The sequence below is a fragment of the Amphibalanus amphitrite genome, unplaced genomic scaffold (genome assembly GCF_019059575.1).
Source record: "Amphibalanus amphitrite isolate SeventyFive unplaced genomic scaffold, NRLGWU_Aamphi_draft 001202F_arrow, whole genome shotgun sequence".
Classification (NCBI taxonomy): Eukaryota; Metazoa; Arthropoda; class Thecostraca; order Balanomorpha; family Balanidae; genus Amphibalanus; species Amphibalanus amphitrite.
This window is the reverse complement of record NW_024882696.1, coordinates 77,095-100,221: the sequence shown is the minus strand read 5'-3', so window position 1 is coordinate 100,221 and position 23,127 is coordinate 77,095. Positions and strand designations below refer to the sequence as shown.

Sequence of the window (23,127 nt, the reverse complement as noted above, 5' to 3'; positions counted from 1 at the left end):
GAGTTGTGAGGGCAAGCTTTCCCCACTGCCCTCTCCCCCGGTTCCCGCGCCTATGTATGAATCTATTAAATTGTGTTGGTAGATTTCCGATTTCGATCCCTCCAGCTGGGGGGGCTCAAATACATTACGAGCCCCCCCCAGCCAAAAAGTTGGAGGGGCTCAGCCCCCCCTAGCCCCCCCCCCCCGGTTCCCGCGCCACTGTGCTTGACCCTTAAACAAATAGGCAGAACAATTCTTAACATACCTTCACTTGAAAAATCAACACAACAACAAAAATAACAGTTGCAGTCGCAGAGTATCAATATCTGCACGCTGCACACCGGTCAGTTGTCAGAATTCGCCTCTCTTCAATTAACAGAACGTCTGTTATCTCCGTTCGATAAAAACTCTACCAAACCTTACTTCATCTGTTATAGTGGTGCCAATCGGAACCTGGACATTCGGAGTTCCTATTCTTTATAATGTCCAATTCGGAATTGACTTCACAAGGGTATAGTAGTCTGGACAACATTGGACGATGGCCTGCCACACTTAAGCATTTTTATCAAGTAATCGTGCGTAGCATTGATTGGCGAATGGAAAGCTTGTTAAGCTCTCAATATAATGAACACTTTTTGGCTGGTAAAATTACATGATAAGCAATATAAATGACGGTTTTGAGTGTTGATAGCTGCATAATTTTCGGACATATTTGGACAAATAGTAGACTTTAACATTTTGGACGGAAAATCAACAAAAATGCCGGACATTAGACGGATATTAGCCGTAAATTTTCTAAAACTGGCATCACTTATCTAATACTGCTTTGGGTCGAAAATATTGGCAAAAAAAATGGGAGCGTTGTTTTTCGGAGCTATCCCTGTCTTCATTGAAATTCTCACACTATGTTCAAATTACCCCACGCTTAAAGTTATTTTGCCATTTTTAAAAACAGGGTTCAAAAACAAATTTCTTGGATTGAAGGCACTGATTAGGTCATTGTACAAGAAAAGCCGTTGCGTATAAGGCCCTAGCAATGCAAGATTTTGCGCTGCAATGAAGTTGCAATGACGTGTTGTTAGGCGTTTATCCTTGCGAAATTGATTTTTTACACTGTGCGTCAACATCGTCATTCCCTGAAACTTTAAACCCCGTTCATATGATAGCCCTTTTAGTAACGATAATTTCTTTCCTTGGTCTTACTGTCATGCCACTTACGGATTTTCCGTAATTTTGTGTTATTCACACTATGTTCAAATTGCCCCACATGTTCAAATTACCCCACCTTACCCTAAATTCTTTTTCTTGTACGATTGCTCTACGCAGTATTGTAGCAGGAAAATATCGCCTTCTACCGCCCTTTGTCTGTGAAGCCAGCTTGGATTTCCATGATCTCCTTGTTCACTCTAAGGTGCTCTCTATCTTGTTTCTGAAAACACTCATGTATACCTACATCTTATAGGAAGCGTCTGTTAGAGCAATCGGTCGTAGTTTGTGTTGCTTTGCCGTGGGTTTGGAGTTCTTTGGGATCATTTTTGTAAGTGATCTTTTCCAGATCTTTGGCTTGTTGCTAGCAGACAACTCTCATTTGATGCATGCTTTTATGGTATCCACGCCTTCTGAGCTATTTGCAAGTTGCTGGTAGAGCTCGTTTCTTAAACCATCTGGTCCTGGTGCTGTTCTGGTTTTCAGTCCAACAAAAGTTGAATTTATTCGCGTTTCATTCATTTAATCAGCTGGCAACCATCACCCATCGTCCTCGATGTAGTCGAACTTGGCGCACTCGGATAGTGTTCGAAATTTGCGACGCTTGCTTGTTGCTATGGCGTGAGGCTGAGGCTCGTGAGGCTCCAAAACCATTCAATACATCTTCAAAAGAAGTGTTTTGTCACATTTTCGATGTTTTTTGGGCTTAATTGCTAGCTCCATTCATCCTATCTTGCAGGGCCTCGTCTAAGGAATTTTCACTGGGTGGGGTGGGGGGTGGGGGCAGAGACTGAAGGAGCCAAACCTAGGGTACCCCCAAATCCTGTTTTCTCACCGGATTTATACCACTTATTTTTCATCACAGCCCTGACACCATAAATATTTTTGTTTTTGTTTTTTTAACTAAAAAAAAAAAAAAATAGGTCATACGACCCATGCTTGTATATTAGTTTATAGCCTCCTCGCATTGCCCCATCAGACAATAATGATCACACTTCTCGTTTTTGAGCGTGTGTTTGAGTGGCAGTGCCTTGTCTAAGGAATTTGCATGTCGAGCCTTATGTCGAGGGCCCACACGCATCTATCTATCTATATATATATATATATATATATATATATATATATATATATATATATATATATATATATATATATATATATATATATATATATATATATATATATATATTTTTTGCGAACCACATCGGTTTCTGATGGGCCCCTCTGAGCGCTCGATGCCGATCTCTGAGGGCTAATGCCAGCTTCTGGATCTACGACGGCATCTATGGTAGCCCGCACTGGTTTTACTCGTATATGATGTTTTCCCAGAGTTGTTTTACTTCTTGAGTGTTCATTGGGATGCTTTTCGTGTTTGCCATGTTTTGGCTACAAACATGTAAGTTTTCATCAGTTTCGGACTTAAACCAAAAAATGCGAAGGAATTCTTTGGGTCAACTTTTTTGTGACACCCTGTACGTAAGCACTGCCAAAAAAAACGCAGTGTTGAAAGAGTTACAAACGGCAAGAAAATTAAAGTCACCTATGTCCACCTCTCCAAAAACAAGTAAAATGCCAAGATAAGAGTTAGATGTACAGTCCTCAGCAGACTGCGTGGTAGGTATTCTTTTTTCGACAAAACCGATAATTACTCAAAGGCTATGTTATCAGTCGGTCGGAACTAACTGCAAATAGATGCGCCATGCTCCACTCCTTCGATTTGGTCTATCACTAAACAAAGTGTACACCTTGTCTGGTAACAAAATGCAAAAGTTTGTTTTGAGGGCAAATATAAACTTTTGGGTTTTGTTGCCAAACTGGATGGAACATAAATACGATGATAATGCCAATCTAAGGTGCGGAGTCTCGCGCGTCTTGCTGTTACGATTTCCGAGTGACCGATAGCATAGTATTCGCGTTATTCTCGGTTTTGTCAAAAAAAGAATACCTACCACGCAGTTTGCAGAGGGCTGTACATTCAAGTTACCAAAATAACAAATAAAGCATTACAATCTAATCCAGCATGTAGTTAGTGAACTTTGAACAAGTTGAAGAGCATAATAATCTCATTGTCAGTGTCTACCACCCACAGAGCGATAAGCAATCTGAACGGCTAAGTGCAATGACAAAGAGATGTCCTTGATTTATGATTCATGCCCTGTGACCCGTTGAAAGATAGCTGCTTCATGGAGCGACAATCTCTGCACTGCGGAGTGACATCAGGTGACTGCGCACCGTTGACCCGGCCTGACCGCTCTCACGCGCTCCGGTCAGCCCCAGAGCAAAACGGTAAGTATGTAGATGCATCTGAGCTGCTGCACAATGTTTTCGCATAATTGATGTCAATGTAATTAGGCGCAGAAAGTGGTGTGGTGGTCTATAAAATATTTGTGTGAGACACTGGCGGATCCAGGGCTTGAGTACCGGGGGGGGGGGGGGTATGGGAAGGAGCCAAACCTATGATACCTCCAATTCCTGTTTTCTCATCGGATTTAGGCCATTTATTTTTCGCCACATCCCTGATATTATTTTTTTAATGGTAGGCCATTTGACCCAGTAATCTCTACCTGACCCCACTGGCGGATCCGGGGGGAGGGAACACTTGGGGACCCCATGGGTGCCCGAAATCCAGGATAATTTGCGGCTTATCAAGAATAAAACGAAAGCTTAACTTTTATTCTGAAAACAAATACATATTCGGAAATGCATTGTGGGGCTCTCCGAGAAGTCCAAGTTACCAAAATAGTACAGTAGGTCTATTAAAAAAGTCCCCAGCACCAGTGGGCGCTGCCTTCGCTGAGCGGAACCCCCGTCTGCCTGTCCCATATCGCGCCGGGCTCAGGTCACGTGGGGTCAGCGGGACCGCTCGGTCCGGCCCGCGGGCGGTGGACGGGCGGCCGGTAACGCTTTCCGCCAGCCAGCTGAAGAATCCAACAAACGGGACGGCTACCGCTCAGCGCAGCGAAACCGGTGTTAAAGAATGGCAGTAGATGATCATGGCCACAATAATTATGAGATAGTCATAGCCCGTGCCCCACAGGAATGCCTAGATCTCACGCCCTGTTGGAGGGGAAATGGGGATTGAGCATCATTCATATAACTCATACTCAGCTTTGGGCATTTCAGTGGTATTCTGGTATTCGAAGTAGCGTCAAAAGTAGCAAAGAAAAAAGAAAAAAATACTTCAGCCAATTTTAGATCGGGTCAGAGCCAGAGGTCATGTCACCAGAGGTCATCGATAGTAAAATTTTGCTTGGACAGGGTGCGTTGAGCGCACCGGTGCATTGGGTTTCCAATTTCCATGGAAACATCAACAGACTCGAAAGCTGGCAATGCTAGCGTGGAGCCGAATTCATATCAACCGCCGCAACAACCAATGCAGCAGCGCAGCGCAGCGTGCTGCAGCGCGGGGCCGTGAAACACCGCCCAGGGCTATCCATGTGTCAGGGCAATCCAACCCACGTGATGGGCTCGGCCCCAGCGGAGCATGAGGTCCAGGACTCCCGCCCAGGTCCCCTGTCTCCGTAATCCTTCCCACTCTGCAATCGACCGAAAGAGCCTAACCGCCCTAACCTAACACAACAATCAGCTCGTTTACCGCTATGTCGGAATAATATTGTCAGATTTAATTAAGGTCAACGGCTTAGCACGTAAATAACAGCAACTGCCACCATTGGTATGACAAGAAAACGGAAAACCAATTGCTTTTTCACAAACACTTAAAAGTTTTTAGCTTAAAACTTGCATGAAATTAATTTTACCAGCCTCGTGTTCCTCTTATCAAAACGCTTCGAATGAATCAAAAGTTTATCTTTAAAGGTCATTTGAAAAATTTGGCCAATGTTCAAAGACAAGACCTGGCCAGAAATGGTCATGATGCATACCAGGATATTAGATCCGTATCGTGGAACTTTACAAACACTTCAGATGATTTCATAACTTAGCATGTCTATCAAAAATAATCATTACATGGCTCATATGTAAGCTGGGTGTGTGATCAGGCTTAGGAATGTGTTGAACGCAACTGATAATGTTCTGTTGGCCACAATTTCTATATCTAATTTATCCTCCCGGATTTCATGTTTCTATTAATGACACCTTGACGATGTCGAGAAAAAAAAAACGCTTAGGAGATTTAACAGCCTGAGATACATTCAGTATGAGGAAGGGACTCTGCCGTCCTCGCTATCCTCAGGAAAAAAAAAACAATCCGCATCGCCCCTTGTCTTCATGCTTCCCTTTCTGGACTGGAGGCCACCCCACCAGCCAACCTGTAGTTGATGTCGGATCCATTCCAGTCCAGGACACATACCTAATCCTCTTCGGGTGACCATTTGGGAGACGGCTGGACCGTCCCGACAGGGCAATCGTCCCACGGGAACAGTCTCGCTTTCGCAGATCACTGGCGCTGGCTCGCACAACCCAATTACTACACCAGAGCAATGTCATAGCTCTGCAAGGGCCTTTTCAGACCGAAAAAGATGGCTCTCAACAAAACAAACAATTTTCTCATTCAGTATTGTATCTCATCAAGCACCACATGTTTTCAGAGTGTTTATTATGCGTTCCGTCCAAAAAAGCGCAGTTCAATTTTCTCCCATTGACTTGAGCGATCTCAAAATTGACCCGGCCTTTCTGTCAACAATGTCAAACTTGCAAAGTAAACGTTTCAATTACATATACTGTTGCCCATTGAAATCGCTGAAAGTTCTAAAGCGATCGGTTAGTCGGTGTATTTAGATATAATGAGCAGCAGGAACTTTCCTTGAGGTAAGGTCGCTTGACGTGACCTGGTGTTATGACCTTGAATTGAAAGACTTGGGCGGGAAAAATGGGTCATTTGAAATCTTAAAATGCTAGATTTTAACAATAATTGCAAGCACTATCCCGGCTTAATAGTGAATGAGAAGGTAGCGATTCCCCAACCCCATGTTTAGCTCCTATAATTGAGCTAGCTGCTAGATCCTCGCGAAAAAAAAAAACGAGCGCTTGCGTCGTTACGTGACGCAGTGACTGGTACCACATTTTAAGATATCAGTGACCTCTTAGGGCAGGTCAAGGGCCCCAAGGCATTAGATCGGTTTTTGGTAAATAACTTCGCAAAAATGGTCCCATTATCGTCATTTCGATACAATCGTGTTTTCTGTTCTCAGACGCGTCGATTTATATGCTTTTTTGTTTAGGTGAAACAATTTAGGATGTTTACCTCAGGTCAATGTCATGTTAGGGCAACACAGGTCACGAAGCTGTTGAAAGGAGGACATGTTGCATAACATTTGATTTGGCAAGTCTTGCAAAGTCCATTGATGGCTGTCCCGAATGGCTAGGTCATTTTGATCGGGAGTTATTGACGAAGCACTCCTATGACCCTAGTGACGTCATAAATGACGTCACGCAAGGTGAACAATGCAAAAGTGAAGCATTATACCTTGCCAAGAATGAATGAAGTCACGGTTTCATGTGCTTGAGGTATAGTTTTAAATAATTTCCGACGCCAAATTAACAGTTTCCATATTTCCCCATTATGCTCATATGACACTAAGTGCATTGCGGACTTGCACCATTTTATAACCGACAACCGTGCAGAGGTTTACTTAACCTGCGCCGGGCAGGTTCTCTGAGATTCCGCGCCGGGCCGGGGGGTGTCTGAACACCCCCCCCCCCCTTCTAACTCGGCTCCTGGGCCACGTAGCGACACGCGGTAAGCGCAATCGAAAGAACGTCCAAAATAAGGACGAAAACACTTCAGTCATTTTTTGGGTCAGGTCAAAAGTCAGGTCACCAGAGGTCACCAAAGGTAAAATGTTGACAATTTAAACATTTTGAAAACTGCCGACGGCTGTCTCGGGAACCGATAGAGCTACAGCGCCGCGGAAAAACGCATTCGATAGCCCTTTTACAGACCTTTCTGAATAATGTCTCAGATTTGACCTCAAGTCAACGGTTTAGCCTTCAGAGGGCAAAAACTCCAAAAATAGCCTTTTTTACGAAGTGTTTTTTCGGCAATAACTTTTGACTCAAAAGAGCCATCACACTACTTTTGCCAGCATTGTGTTCCTCTCGTCGAGACGCGTCGAATGAACTATAATTTGACCTTGAAAGGTCAAAATTGACCTGACCTAGGTCACCGATATCAAAATTCCGAGACATACATTTCATAGATAATGTTGCTCTCATCAATCGCTGAGAGTTTCAAGGCAATCGTTCAGTCGGTGTAGCTACGACGAGCATTCTTATTTTTTCTGTGAGGTCACTTGGCGTGACCTGGTGACCTGACCTAAGGCGACCTGGGTCTGAAATTTGCACATGTGTGGAAAAGATGCACGAACAGGTGTGCCAAAAACGGCGGCGCGGAAACCGTAGGGGGGAGGGGTGTTCAAACACCCCCCCCCCCCCGGCCCGGCGCGGATTAAGTAAGACGTCATAGCTAAGTGACCTGACCTGAAAACGTAGTTGATGTCAAATGATCCGGCTTGAATCAAATGTAAGGCATATGAAATGTCAGCCTTCTATCATCAGTTTTGCAAAAAACATGGTGGCGATATCCAGCCCTCTTCTCGGCCGGCGAGGGTTAACCCTCGCCGGACCTATTGGTTTTCTACATACGCGCCGGCCGAGGGGGGGGAGGGGCGGGTACGACCCCCCCTCGCCGTTTCGCCCCTGGTGGAGATAGCGCGTCGCGGAAAAAACGAGCGTGTGCGCCGTTACGAGACGCAGAGATTGGTACCCGATTTTAAGGTCCTAGATGAACCGGTGACCTCTGAGGTCAGGTCAAGTGCCCCAAGGTACGGTTCAGTTTTTGGTAAATAACTCCGCAAAAAATGGCCGCAGAGCCGCGATTTTGGCAGCATCGTGTTCGCCTGGCTCAGGCGCGTCGAATGATATACTTTTTGTGCGGGTCAGGTCAACTTAGGGTTTTGACCTCAGGTCAAGGTCAGGTCAGCACCCCCAGGTCACAAAGTTGGTCGAAAGAGGTCATGTCGCATATCATTCGATTCGGCAGGTCTTCCTAAGTCCATTGGTGGCTTTCCCGACTCGCTATCTCAATTTGATCAAAAGTTATTGACGAAAAACGAATATGACCTTGATGACGTCATAAATGACGTCACGAAAGGTCAACATTGCAAAAGTGACGCATCTAACCTTGCAAGGAGTGCATCAAATCACGATTCTGTGTGCTTGACACAGTTGGAGATCGTTCCCGGCGCCAGAATAGCAGTTTTAATTTTTCCCCATTGACTTATAATGGTGAGGTCACGAAAATGACCTGACCTCATATGACCTTTAGGAAAAATCCGAGATATACAAGTTGTGAGACTCATAATGGATACTAGATCCTGCAAGTTTCATTTCCCTGTGTCATCTCCTCTGGCAGTGAGGGCGTTGCGAATTTGCGACATCTGAAGACCGTGCAGAGGTTCACTTATGACGTCATAGGTCAGTGACCTGACCTGACCCAAAAATGCGGTTGGTGTCAAAAGATCCGGCTTGAATCAAAGGTCAGGTATGCCAAGTTTCAGCTCTCTATCGCCAGCGTGTTCGGAGCTATCGCGAAAAAAACCCTATGGGGGGGGGGGCGGCACCCGCCCCCCCCCCCCCCCTCGGCCGGCGAGGGTTAAACCTCGCTTTAAATTATTGCAGATAATGATGCGACCGCAAACAAAGTATTCATCTGTGTCTAGAACGGCCGCTGACTTGTGGGACAAGATCTCCAATATTGATTTGCTAGATGGGAATAAAATGCTTGGTATGTGATACATATATACCCCTCGATCTGCCCTCGCGCTAAGTCTATTCCAATCATCACTGTCGCTTTTTATACGAGATGATGTCGCCGTTAAACGGGCTGTTTTGTTTGCTTGCTTGCATTAAATGGTCATTACGGATTGATTAGTGAAGGATTATGATAAAATAGGAATGGGGCAAGGGAGGATATGCACTGCGTCTGCGTGTGTTCAATTTAGATCACAAAGGCATCATTTCCGGCATCGTGCAGAGTCACTATCTTCCCCTCCTCTGCACTACGGCATCTCTGCGCCCCACACACGGGCACGGCGTCCTCACTCCATGGCCGGCCGCCGCCAACTGACCCACTCGCCGAGCGCCGCGACCTGACCCGTGTCGCGTAACCTGCGCAGTAGAGTCGGGGCTGGAATCCGGGGATTCGGCCGGCCGTCCGCCTCTGGAGCGGGGGACTTTTTTAGTAGACCTACTGTACCTTCTGAGTCACCAGTGGCTGGTTGTCAGAGGCGTCGGTGTGGCGGCCCCAGAGAGAGAGAGAGAGAGAGAGAGAGAGAGAGAGAGAGAGAGAGAGAGAGAGAGAGGGGGGGAGAGGGGGAGAGGGGGAGAGGGGGAGAGGGGGAGAGGGAGAGGGAGAGGGAGAGGGAGAGGGAGAGGGAGAGAGAGAGAGAGAGAGAGAGAGAGAGAGAGAGAGAGAGAGAGAGAGAGAGAGAGAGAGAGAGAGAGAGAGAGAGAGAGACGCCGCTGTGGGACCATCAGGGTCGTGGTCTTAACTCGTGCATGACTGGGGAGGGGGGGGGGGGGGCTTTACAGAGCCCCCTCCCGTTTTTCGGTAACATCTTCCAAACTGTTTAAGTTAAACTTAATTTATTACTTTAAGTTCACTTAATTTTTAAGAAAATTTTAAATTCACTTAAATTGGTAACAAAGTATATCATTCGATGCGCACGGACGTGCTGAGTTCACACTCACAGTGCTTTTAGTTTTGCTATATCTTTACTAGATAAAAAGATATAAGCGAAAAACCTTTGACATGTTTTAGCGAAATTCTTACATTTGCAACCCCCGACCCCCCCCTTAATATTGACCTAGAGCAACCAAATTTCCACAAGGGCGAGATCTCCTACGGGCCCACCTACCCTGTAAATTTGGCGTTTCTAAGTGCCGTAGAAGCCAATCGTCAGAGGGGTCGTACCAACCCCCTTTGACCTGACCTGTGACGTCATCGGTTGGACTGAGGTCAATGAAATTGGGTCACAAGTTTTCCGGTGGGGCTATTGAACGTCGTTTGAATCTTGTAATCGGCCGGTCACTTTCCGAGAGCTTACGGGGGCCGAAACGCCCCCTCCCTCCCTTTAGATGGGCGTTGGATGCTCTAATTGGTTCTACTGAAATTAAGACCTTTCGTTTTTAATTGCCTTTAACTCAAGCTCACACGCATTTAACTCTAAACGTGTGATAGTACATTTATCTGGAAATTTGCACAATACCTTAACATTGTCGGTTTTACTTTAAGACGCCCTTCAAGATGTCCTTACCACGGAAGAACGTGAATTACGAGTGGTCGGAAGATGATTTTCGGCCAGACTTCTCATATTTCCTGACGGTAAGCTGGGAAGTGAAGCTAAATGTCACGTATGACCTTAGCGGTTGTAATACACAGGTCACGGGGTATAATTTGTCACGCCTGTTCTCATCCATCAAAATAATCATTTTATTCGAGGAACCTCACTCATTGAATGATGAATATGTTACAGGGAGTTTGAGAAATCCGTGAGTTTGCAAACTCCCTAGGGAGTTTGCAAACTCCCTAACCCATTAGTGACTTTGCAAACTCACTAGGGAGTTTACAAATTCACTAGGGAGTTTGCAAACTCACTGACCGGTCAGGGAGTTTGAGAAATTCCAGAGCGATTGGGCCAAATAAAATCAAATGTGTAAGATAAGGGTGGCATACGTGCCGTCCGTGATGTAAAACAAAAGCGACTAGTGGTACGGCCTATATAACCGTCGCACGCTGACAAAAAGCTTACAGATTCTTCAATGTTTTACCGAAAAAAAATGCTACTCGCGGCTATGTAAAGGGGAGGTTCGGAGCAACGTGCTCTTCCGTTGCGTCGTTTCCATCCTCAGGAATCAGGATACTGAAATCCCTCTCCTCCACGCTGAAACCCCCACTCCGGGCTGGACAGGCACCTTTATCTCATGCGGGAGCTCCCTTGGAGCAGCACCGCTGCTCCCGAGGGAGCGCACCCCGTAGCCATCTGTCCATTCGGACAGACATTCGGACAGTCCAGCTCCGGCGACTCTGTAGGGTGTGTGCCCAGACCAATGTCTCCCCGTACTTCCTATCATTCGTCCGACTCTGAAATGGTCTTGTCAGACCGAAAGGGCCTAACCCAACAAAACAAAAACAAACAAGCAGCGCGCACAGTCGCAGCTGGGCTGGCTGCCAGCAGTGCCGGCTCTCGATGACGCGTCTATGGCGGAGTGGGAATGGGCGTGAATTGGTGCGTGTGCCTGTACTGTACTTTAGCATAAGTGACCAACAGTGAGCTGTTTCTACTTTGATATAGAGCCTGACTCTGGAATAGCCACACTTGAGTGGAACGGATCTAATTGGGACGTGAACTAGATAAATGTATGACTAAATAAAGCGGCGGTACAACATGCATGGATAGATCACTGAGCAGTTTAAGGTAAAAAAGTATTTATGGTGTGCATATGATCTATAATAATCTATATGCTTTTTGTCAGCGTGCGAGGCCCTACAACTAGCCTCCTGTATGCTACCCACATGCTGCACACTTGTTTTTATTTGGCCCAATCGCTCTGGAATTCCTCAAACTCCCTGACCGGTCAGTGAGTTTGCAAACTCCCTAGTGAATTTGTTAACTCCCTAGTGAGTTTGCAAACTCACTGATGGGTCAGGGAGTTTGCAAACTCCCTAGGGAGTTTGCAAACTCACGGATTTCTCAAACTCCCTGTAACAAATATATAATATTATCGATGGGAAGCGCTCTGACTGGCTGCCGGTGCTCTCCGGAGTGCCGGAAGGCAGTATTTTGGGCCCGATTCTGTTTAGCTGCTATGTTGCAGATATTCCGAGATGTATCAGCAATGGTTGTCTTGCCTACGCTGATGACGTCAAGATTTTTCACCGCGTCAAAAATCACAAAGACATTGATTCTCTTCAGGCTGATCTGGACCGCCTTTGCGAGTGGTCAAAATTCTGGCGCTTGAAACTCAATCCATCCAAATGCAAGGTCATCACGTTTACTCTACGAAAGTCTCCATTCATACACTCGTATACTCTGGACAGTCACTGACTTGAGCGTTGTGAGCATATTCGTGACCTTGGAGTGATTTTAGACAGAAAGCTCACTTTTGCCCAGCACGTTGACGTGGTGACCAGGAAGGCTAACCGCATGCTTGGCTTGCTCATTCGGTGCATGCAGACCGCGCCATGTACATATGCGCGGAACTAGGTTCGACCATCGCCACGTGATGACTGCCTATATCGCCCACGTCCGGTCGGCGATTGAGTATACCAGCGGCATATGGTCAGGGGCTGCTGTAAACCACATGGCCCGCCTAGAGCGTCTCAATCACCGCTTTCTTATGTGGCTAGCTGCAAAAACACAGGGTAGGTGTCCTTCTCTGGACTACCAATCCCTTTTAAATCACTTTAGATGTCAGCCAATTAAGGCACGCATGACACAGGCTGATATAACTTTTATGCGTTCTATCTTTAGCGGCCGGATCGACTGTCACGAGCTGGTGGCGAAATTCAGCCTTGTCACTCAGGTTAGACGTTCTCGGCACACAGGCCTTTTTCATGTCCCATTTGGCAGAGTTAACGCTGTGAAGTGTGGCTTGTTTATTCGACTACCCAACCAACTAAACAAATTCTTACACGAGCATTCGGAGGCAGACTTTTTCCAGCCGTCATGTCATTGGAGAGCACCACTGCTCCGCTTTGCGAGTAGTCAGGGCACTTTTAATGAGTGATACCGTAAACCGGGGTGAGTTGATATGGATTTTGAGGTTTTTCTATATTTCTTTAAAAGCCACATTCATTTACGGAATTCTTTTTGTGCCAGTTTCATGGCACATGCCTTGGGGAGGCAATCAGCAAAAATGAATAAAAAATGTATATATTAAGCCCCCTTTTTAAAACGCCAAAGTTCATATCAACTCACCCCCTGGGGGGTGGTGAGTTGATATGGTTTTGGATTTTTCGAAATTGCTCGGCTAAAGAACCTCAGAGGTGAGTTGATAAAATGCCAGTGTTTAAAAAAAGGATGAGAGAACACATCCTGAAAGAAACCATTAGAAAAATGCTAGTAGTTTGGCAGCAGACCTCACATTCATGAAAACGCAATCATGTCCAACACAGCGCGAGCAAAATGGCTTGATTTTAGCAGCATCATTTTTTCGCTTTATGATACTTAGTTTTACTTAGAACATTCTGAACTTGGCTAGTCACGTGTCCTCAAGCCAACGGTATCAAAACTGGCAATATATTTTGGAATTACAAGTGTATTTTCTTGTAATTAAAACACATTGTCAGTTGCGGGTCAAGGTTGATATGCCTCTGACAGAAATAATGGATTGAAATGAAAGAATACATATACTTCTGAGCTTTTGTTGACTGGTAGTCAACAAAATATTAATGAAGTGAAGTGAAGCGAATCTAATTCGGACTGTATTCTAAGCGACATAAAACAGAATTCGGCATCAAAAGCCAAAATTAACCCTCGCACTTATAGGCGGGCGAACGGACCACCTCGGCTTTTCGCACATAACTCGCGCAAAAAGCGGCCGATCACGACGAAACTTTCAGTACCTCTCGAGTTTATCAATTTTACACATGTTCTAAAGATTTCATGACTCTGACTCAAATGGTTTTTGACTTGTGACCTGATTCTCGAGACCATGCTTGGCCGGAATCGCGATTTGGCGTAGTCGGCTCACATTATCCGCGCATATTATCGTCTTTTTGTGATTGTAACGTCCAAACATGTAAATGATGTTGGTCCCACGCAGTATTTTGGGTGTCAACTGTCAAGGTCACCTGAAGGTCAGGTCAGGTCATTGACCTTTGGTGACCTCGGTTCACTTTTTGGAGTTTTACATGTTTCTAGGGTAGTTTTTTCGGGCCGATTTCGAATTTAACATGCATTTGATCATTTATGAAGTAGTTTTAGTGCCTTCGTAACATGTTACGACACCGTCAGTGGTAGCTGACACTTGACACTCCCTATGGATAGCCGGCAGGACACCTACTGGTTGACCTGACCTGACCTGACCTGGCCTAAATGTACGAAGACATCTGTGAGCAAAACTAACATGACATTCGCGATCAGCAACAGCCAAAAAATAATAAACTCGCTTTACGAACTTCAAATAACCCCCCATTTTCCCGACTTCTGGGTAATTGACCTGGCCTGGAAGGTTAACCAATGACCAAGTTGGTTATCATCGGCTTCCTCGCGTCTCGGGCAACACGCTCATTTTTTCCGCGAAGCTCTAGCTCCACCAGGGGCCAAACGACGATGGGATTCCAACGGACCCCCCCCCCCCCCATAGGGGAGAGTGGGGAGAACTGGGACACAGGAGAAGTGGGACAGGGTCTGTCATTTAGAGAAGAGGCAGCCGATTTAATTTATTTTTCCATTTTTACGCATTACGATGGGTTATCTTCACCACTATGTCAACAACTTCCTCTTCTGCCGCGCCATCCCGACGATACGTGAGTGCTCCTGAAAAGTTGCGTTTTTTACTGGTTTCTTGAGTACAAACGCAAGCAATGTAACGACCCAATCATTTCTTTTAACCAATATTTGCGATCATTAGGAAATGTTCTGATGCATGCCAATGCTTGAAGCCGACGTGTTGCTTGAAATTGCATTGACATGTTTGTTCATCAACAATGGTCGCCAGGGGAGAACTGGGACAAGGTGTCCCAGGTCTCCCCCCTCTGTCCCAGTTCTCCCCTGCCGATTTATAAATCCCCTTTCAGTGTTTGTAGGATAGGTATAGTGCAGTTAGGAACGGATCCAGAAAATCTCCAAGGAGGGGCCAAAAGGAATTGCAAAACTGATACTTGATCAAGCATATAGGTTACCGTACCTACCTTACTGAATTATGTTTTGAAAGGGTGGCCGTTTCTTTATAATTTCCTTGTTCATGACTCTTCCAAATCCCTTCTGTCCTTTTCAGTTGCCCATCGCGCTCCTTATCTACCTACCTGCCTCTGAGGATGCCCAGACAGTATGCCAGGAAATCCCTTATAGGGTTGACTCCAGGGAGAGTCATGGAGCATGCTGTAAAGCGGGTCGTCGATGGTGAGAAGTCCATTCGAAAGGTAGCAGAAGATTTTGACATTTCAAAGTCAACCCTGGCCAGGTATGTGGTGAAGTATCAGAACGATACTGAAGCAAGAATGGAACCGGCCTATACGCACGCGCAGGTATTCAATACGGCACAGGAGAGCGATCTGAAAAACTTTCTGTTAAAATGTTCAGGCATGTTCTATGGTCTGACAACACGACAGACGAGGGATCTGGCCTATGAGCTGGCAGTGAAGAATAGCCTGGCCCCCGAAAAATGGAAAAGTGCGAAGACCGCGGGCGCAGAATGGCTGAAGGGTTTCATGTCACGTCACCCTGACCTCACCTTGAGAACTCCGGAAGCGACGAGTCTCGCTCGATCTGCAGCTTTCAACCCGCAGAACGTCAATGGCTTCTTCAACTCGCTGGAAGGTGTGCTTAAAGAGACAAAGGTAAACGGACATCAAATCTACAATCTCGATGAAACGGGCTGTACAACCGTCCAAAAACCACCGAGGGTTTTGGCACAGCGAGGCGCGAAGCAAGTCGGCCAAGTCACGTCCCAAGAGCGTGGAGAGCTCGTGACGATGGTGGGGATAGTGTCAGCCAGCGGCCAGGCACTTCCTCCGGTCTTCGTCTTTCCCAGGAAGACTTTGAGGGACTCGCTGATGATTGGGGCACCAGAAGGATCTTGTGGTCTTGTCCACCAGTCAGGCTGGATGACAAGTGAGAACTTTCCGCACGTTCTTGATCACTTCGTGAAGTACAGCCACTCATCCAAGCAAAGTCCCACTGTGCTTATAATGGACAATCATGTCAGCCATATCAGCTACGTGGCTCTGGAACACGCTAAGAAGAACGGCGTGTATATAGTCACGCTGCCACCGCACACATCCCAGAAACTGCAGCCACTGGACAGGGCAGTGTACGGTCCGCTGAAGACATACTTCAACTCCGCAGCGAACGGCTGGATGCTTAAAAATCCGGGAAGGAACATCACCATCCATCACATGGCGGATCTTATCGGAATGGCCTGGATGAAGGCGGCAACGCCGACCAACATCACTGCAGGATTTAAAGCGTGCGGCATCTGGCCACTAGACAGGAGCATCTTCTCGGATGAAGCGTTCCTTCCATCTGCGGTGACGGACAATCCTTTTCCGGAAGAAGCCGGACCAGACCCATCCGTCGAGCGAGGCGACGACACGGAGCTCGTCGGCTCGGAGCCAGGGCCGTCCAGCCAGAGAGGCGGCGACACGGAGCTCGTCGGCTCAGAGCCAGGGCCGTCCAGCCAGCGAGGCGGCGACACGGAGCTCGTCGGCTCGGAGCCAGGGCCGTCCAGCCAGCGAGGCGGCGACACGGAGCTCGTCGGCTCGGAGCCAGGGCCGTCCAGCCAGCGAGGCGGCGACACGGAGCTCGTCGGCTCGGAGCCAGGGCCGTCCAGCCAGCGAGGCGGCGACACGAAGCTCGTCGGCTCAGAGCCAGGGTCGCTGAGCTGGAAAATAGCATCACCAGAGCAGATCCGAGGATATCCGAAAGCCGCCGCACGTCAAGGAAAGCGGAAGAGTGGAACGTCCATTGTGGCTCGACACGCCAACTCGACACCAGAAATGAAACGCCTAAAGTGTGTTATGGAGAGCAAAAATGCCAAGAAGCCGAAAGGCAAATGTTCCGCCAAAGCTGCAAGGAAGCTAGTCGTAGAAAGCAAGGAGCGTCCTGGCTCCGACAGTGACGTCACATGCCTGGTGTGCGGCATGCGGTTTGACAGGTCTGCCGAGGAGTGGATTCAGTGTGTATCCTGTAAGGCGTGGGCGTGCGTTCCTTGCACGGATGTCGATCCTGGGCAGGTCACCTATGTGTGTGACCTGTGCCGTGACCTGTAAGTGACCCCTCAGACTGGCAGTCTGACACAGTACAGCATCATTGTTCGCCGAATTTGGCTGTGCATACACTAAGTGTCTATTAGTTCTTACGTTTGATTAGTCATTCAGTGTCATTAGGCTAGTACAGATACTAACGTTCTGTTTGGACGTGTCATGTTTGTCTCATTTGAGGATCGGTAAGGCACGTCGGTGATATTGTGTGTGGATCCAACTAAATATATGCACCGCTTCATAAACCGGAATTACATACATCCTTGTTGATGGGAGACATTTTATTATTTTTATTTATGCCATATGTATCCATAGTGTTTTATTTACATCACCACCAGCATATATGTGAATGGGCCGGAATTGAGTCGATTAGAGCAACTGTTGCTCTAGACTAGGATTTCGGAGGATTAATACTATGGGGAAATCCTCAAAAGATCAAGGCATTGCATCGACCAGAAGGGAGCCAGCACTGCTAGGATCGACACCTGGCCAGAGAGTCTCTGTTATCACCTGGAAGGGCGCCGTTACTGGTAAGAGGGGCTCCGTTATCGGTAGGAAGGGTCTCACATTTAACTGGAGGGCCCCGTTACTAGACAGGATATGCTTTTACGACGAGGTAAAACGAAAAGTTAAGATTTGTTGTATTCATTTGCGAGCAACCCAGGTCCTTGTCCCATTTCTACCCAGCATGTCCTATTTCTCCACCCCACATGTCCCAGTTCTCCTGTGCCTGTCCCATTTCGCCACCATTGCAACTTTTTATTTATGATGAAATATTAGTTACTCTATGGATTATAAAAGTCTCAGAATAACAAGTCTTGTAGAGAATTACTTGCTCTTTCCAATGACACCATTCGCAGCTATATAATTTGCCTGTGTGGGTATGTACAGGTGCTCAAAGTTGGTATTGAATTTTTGTCCCACTTCTCCCCACTCTCCCCTACGTTAAACGCTGGCAAAACACGAATACGGGCGAGGGCTAAACACCAGTCAATTTCTTTATATTGTTTGTTCCATTTCATTTTGCCTCTCATTCTCGGTTGGCAACTGCCAAGCAGGAAAACTAATCAGTTTCACGAGATCAGAATTCCCGCGCTGTTAGCCATACAGAAATGACAGTTCTGTCATTTTCGAAACTACGAATAAATATAACAGTTTTTTTAATCTGTATGTAATATAGGTGTTCTATAGTGTTCCTTTGTAGCTTGTAGGGAGACATCTTGAGACTTGACAGGGAGCTGTGCTGTGCCTTTTGCATGTTAGGTATGTCCACAGAAAAAAAAAACTTTGGGGTTACTGATGTTAGTTGTCGGACCTTCGTCCCCGTCTTGAGTTGAGATTCAGTTTCATAACGTTTCGGCCAGTTACTCTCCGGCCGTCGTCACTCGTCAGGTGTTCTTTGACCCTCAAGGACCTGGATGTTGGTGGCGTTGCGCCGTACGCGTCAAACAGTTCAAAAGCTCCTGTAGTCAGCGGGAATCGAACTCGGGTTTCCCCGGTGATGGTTCACGGTTGTAACCACTCCACTATCGAGGCAGGCTTTACTACGGCCGGAGAAGCTACTGGCTGAAACGTTGTGAAACTAACATCTCAACTCAAGACGGGGACGAAAGTCCGACAACTAACATCAGTGATACTAACAGGCCTCGTCTCAAGCATTCAGAAAAAACTAAAGCTTTTGGGGTTGATGGAATGATGTGGGGAAAGAAAAGGAGAAGAGTTGGTCTAATTGACTTTGTCTTACCTGCAGACCCATATTTCATGCTAATTTGCATGCCTACCAGCCTGGTATCAGCTTTTATCATGCATATCAACTCACCACCTGATGGCATATCAACTCACCACCTGTCACTTTTCTTAAAATTATAAAAAAGCGTTGTTATAGGTGAAACCCAAAACTACCTGGGATCAACAGTAAATTGATGGTAGTTTCTTTCCCAGTGCATGTTGTTTCATGAATATCCACCGTCTTTGCTGTAGGGTGGGGACTTTTCCTTAGTTTCAAAATCAGAAGAAAAAAAGGACTTTGAAAAAAGTAATGTGTTAAGAAGGCACTGCACCACATGCATGCCTTTCTCAGCTATATGCATCACTTATTGGTTGCTTCACTTCACAGAAAAATAAAACTAAAAATTGGTTTACAAATGGATGAGCAGCACACATTTTAACATTTTTCGAGCAATTTATATCAACTCACCACCCCATATCAACTCACCCCGGTTTACGGTATCGACTGATGTCAGCCTGCACTCTTTGCTACTTACTTTCTGTGATCGCGTCTGGTGTATGTGTATGTATGCTGGGAGGGGATTGTATGTGTGTAGGGGGAGGGCAGTGCGGGTTGAATGCCTGAGGGGGTGGGATGGGAAATTTTATTGCGACTGCAGCCTTAATGTGGGCCTCAGCCTGTGGTTGTTATGAAATAAATAAACAAATTTATATATCACTGAAGCGTATGCGTGTCAAGTGTGCACTTTGTAGATTTTAAATTATGATGTTGAATAAAAATGCCTATTATCCAATATCCTTATTACGCTAGAATGACGTTTACCTTCGAGAGTTCAGCCTACTATGGCTTTGGGGTAAACAACAGAAAACATTGTTTTTTTTCTAATCTTATCCCGCGCCGTGCTGGGGGGGGGCGTTTTTACGCCCCCCCTCAGGTTTTTCGCGAATATCTCAAAAACGGCGGCGCGCAGCGCCGCCGTTTTTGGTACACGTGTTCCTACATCATTTCCGCACATGTTGTGAAAATTTCAGACCTAGGCCGTTCAAGGTCAGGTCACCAGGTCACGTCAAGTGACCTTACCTCAGAAAAAGTTCAAAGGCTCGCTATAGCTACACCGACTGAACGATCACTTTGAAACTTTCAGCGATTGATATGAGTAACAGTATGTATAAAATGTATATCTCGGATTTTTGATATCTGTGACCTAAGGTTAGGTCAATTTTGCGACCTCTCCATTATAAGTCAATGGGAGAAAATTGAAATGCGCCTCTTTTGGACGAATATCGTTCAAAACGCTCTCAAACATCGGTTCATAGGTAAACATGACACACTGAATAGGAAAAATGCACCTGTGACCCCTCTGTGTGCCCCTGAGGTCATCTCAGGTCATGAACGGTCGCCAGCAGTTTTTTGGCTATAACTTTTGATAGAGACGTGCTAGAGCGGTGGAAACACGTCAGATGTGTTCAGCTCGACGATACGGATCGACTGATATGCAACATGACCCTTTTCGGTCAGGTCATGACCTTGACCTGAGGTCAAATTTTCAAAATGACCTTTCAAGGTCAACAAATAGTTCATTCGACGCGTCTCGACGAGAGGAACACGATGCTGGCAAAAGTAATGTCATGGCGCTTATGAGTCAAAAGTTATTGACGAAAAAACGTTTTTCGTAAAAACGGCTATTTTTGGAGTTTTTGCCCTCTGGAGGCTAAACCGTTGACCTGAGGTCAAATCTGAGAACATTACTCAGAAAGGTCTGTAAAAGGGCTATCGAATGCGCTTTTCCGCGGCGCTGTAGCTCTATCGGTTCCCGAGATAGCCGTTGGCAGTTTCCAAAATGTTGAAATAGTCAACATTTTACCTTTGGTGACCTCTGGTGACCTGACCTTTGACCTGACCCAAAAAATGACCGAAGTGTTTTCGTCCTTATTTTTGACGCTCTTTCGATTGCCGCTTACCGCGTGTCGCTACGTGGCCCAGGAGCCGAGTTAGACGGGGGGGCGTGAAAACGCCCCCCCCCCAGCACTCGGCGGAAAGTTCAGGCCACCAGCACGGCGCGGGTTATTATGGATTCCGTTGCAGCCGGAAGAACAAGACGAGGCGCTGAGGCGGTCTCCGGATCTATTGCCGCTCTACGATCTTCCCGTCGCCGACCCGTCTCTGACCGACACAGGGATAACGTCTCGAACCACGAAGGGAACACAACTAAGGGAACAGGGGAAACACAACTAAGTGGAGAAGAAATACGCGAAACAGAGGAACGAATGCGGAAAGAATCCGATGATAAAATGAGGGAAGAAATTAAATGTGAGAGGCAAACATATGAAGGGGGGAAAGAGGGCCATTTGAAAGCAATGGCAGAAAAAGAATCGCGAGGCAAACAGTTTACACAAAGTGATTTTAATGATCACCAGAGCTGCGCGAAGATAATAGCCACTCAAGAGCAAACGATTGCTGATTATCAACGGAAGATCAGCAGCTTGGAAAGGAAGCTGAAAAGAGAAGAGCAGCAACAAGAGATCGAAGAAATGAAAAATGAAGAGCTGACAGAATACCTAGCAAAAATGGAAGTCTGTGAGAAAAGCTGTAAAGTATGCAAAGTAATGTATAGGTAAACAAGAGACATTTATCAAAGGACCAAGGGGCACACAAACATACGAATATGACAAATCGATAGGATGCAAATCTAGGTTCGTATAGTTCGTTTTTTTTCAAAAGGACGCTGGCTCCAAGTATGTTTTTCGAACAACCACGTGTTTTAGCGAGCAAAACGGGCAAAAACTGAACCTGAGAAACTCGAACGTCGCCTTATTTTAACATGTGAATTATTCCCGATAAATTCCATGCCTGCGTTTTGGAACTAGGCATGAGGACAGTGGTGACGTCATGCTGTGGAACTTGCATTGCAATGCAATGCAAAACTATCATGGAAAGAATCGCTTACTCGATTCGGGACGCGGTCAGAGCAAAAAACAAAGTTTTTCCAAAATTCGTTGGTAATGAATGTTTTCGTACGGACATTGGGTGCCAGCTGCCACCAGTGACGTCATCAGTATGCTAATTTTTGAAGTCACAATTTCCATGTATTTACCGAGCACAATCTGAAATCGATCATTTTTTCGGCAAGAAATTCTTAGCCAGACGCTGAAGTTGCCAAAACTCACGTGAGAGCTTCGATAATGAACTTTGAGCCAGCGTCCTTTTGAAACTAGATGCCGGCAGCGCTCGTGCGTTGCCTTGGGCCAGAATTGGAGGATCCATAGCCCAATGAAATGTGCATTATTTTGGAGGCATTGCCTGGGACTACCATTGAACCGATTTTGAGGTTGATAGCTTAAAATTTCTTTGAGCCAGAGGACCTCACGTCAAAACGGTTTTCCGACCCCAGCACGTGCAGCCTGCACCCCTCGCAGACGGTGACCCCTCTGGAATCTGGCTCAAGGTGTTACCGATGTGTCCCGCCAGTATGGCTTTGCCCGTGACCTCGAGTTGACCTGTAGCCTTGACAAAAAATTTCGTGTCACCGAAACTTTGAAGCGGAATAGCATGTGCCACGAAGCACCGAGTGAACCGAGGCCAGCACCAAAAGTTTACCTCGCCGGAGACGAATCAAACGGTCCCACTTTCGTCCCGATCGGTCCACCCATTTTGACTCCAGGTCCAAAAAAGCTTGGACAAACTCACATACTCAATCACTCACTCACTGACAAACAGGTTCAGCCGAACTTTTTTTCAGCGACCCACCAATGGGAATTTCCGGATGCAAAAGCATGCTATCGCATGCTTTTGATCCTCCAATTCTGGAAAAACGAACTACAGTATATGGAGTTTTCTGTGAGGTGTGTGAGTGTGTATTGTCGCATCCGGAAATTCCCATTGGTGGGTCGCTGAAAAAAAGTTCGGCCGAGCCTGTTTGTCAGTAGGGTAGCCTGGGGCAAGACGCCCCAGATAATTTATTTTGCTACATAACTTTTGTCCTACATCACCTGGAAGGCCAAATTTGTGCTCAATGCGTTCTTTGGACATTTTACTTTAAATTCCACCCCTCAAATTCATTCACTTATGATCGGACTCCCAGCTATGAAGTGATTTGTGAAGCAACTGCAAATGGGGCATTTTGCCCCAACCCCAGGGCAAAACGCCCCACGGCCCGGGGCAAGAAGCCCCAGACTCTAGATTAAAGATTAAACATGCTAGTTGACCAAATCTTGTATGAGAGGTCCGTTAGACCTTGGGAGGCACGGCACTGAAGTTAGCACCTTCC

General features: G+C 46.4%; 1 protein-coding gene across 3 annotated transcripts in view; it reads left to right on the top strand.

Moving 5' to 3' along the window:
* The first annotated feature begins 3,380 nt into the window (after window positions 1–3,380).
* LOC122371079 (golgin subfamily A member 6-like protein 22) overlaps window positions 3,381–23,127 on the top strand; it is a 36,589-nt gene continuing 16,842 nt past the window's right edge. For all 3 annotated transcript variants that reach the window (XR_006254666.1, XR_006254665.1, XM_043347169.1), the window contains exon 1: window positions 3,381–3,471. The gene's annotated coding sequence lies outside the window, so the exon portion shown is untranslated. The remainder of the gene's footprint in view (window positions 3,472–23,127) is intronic.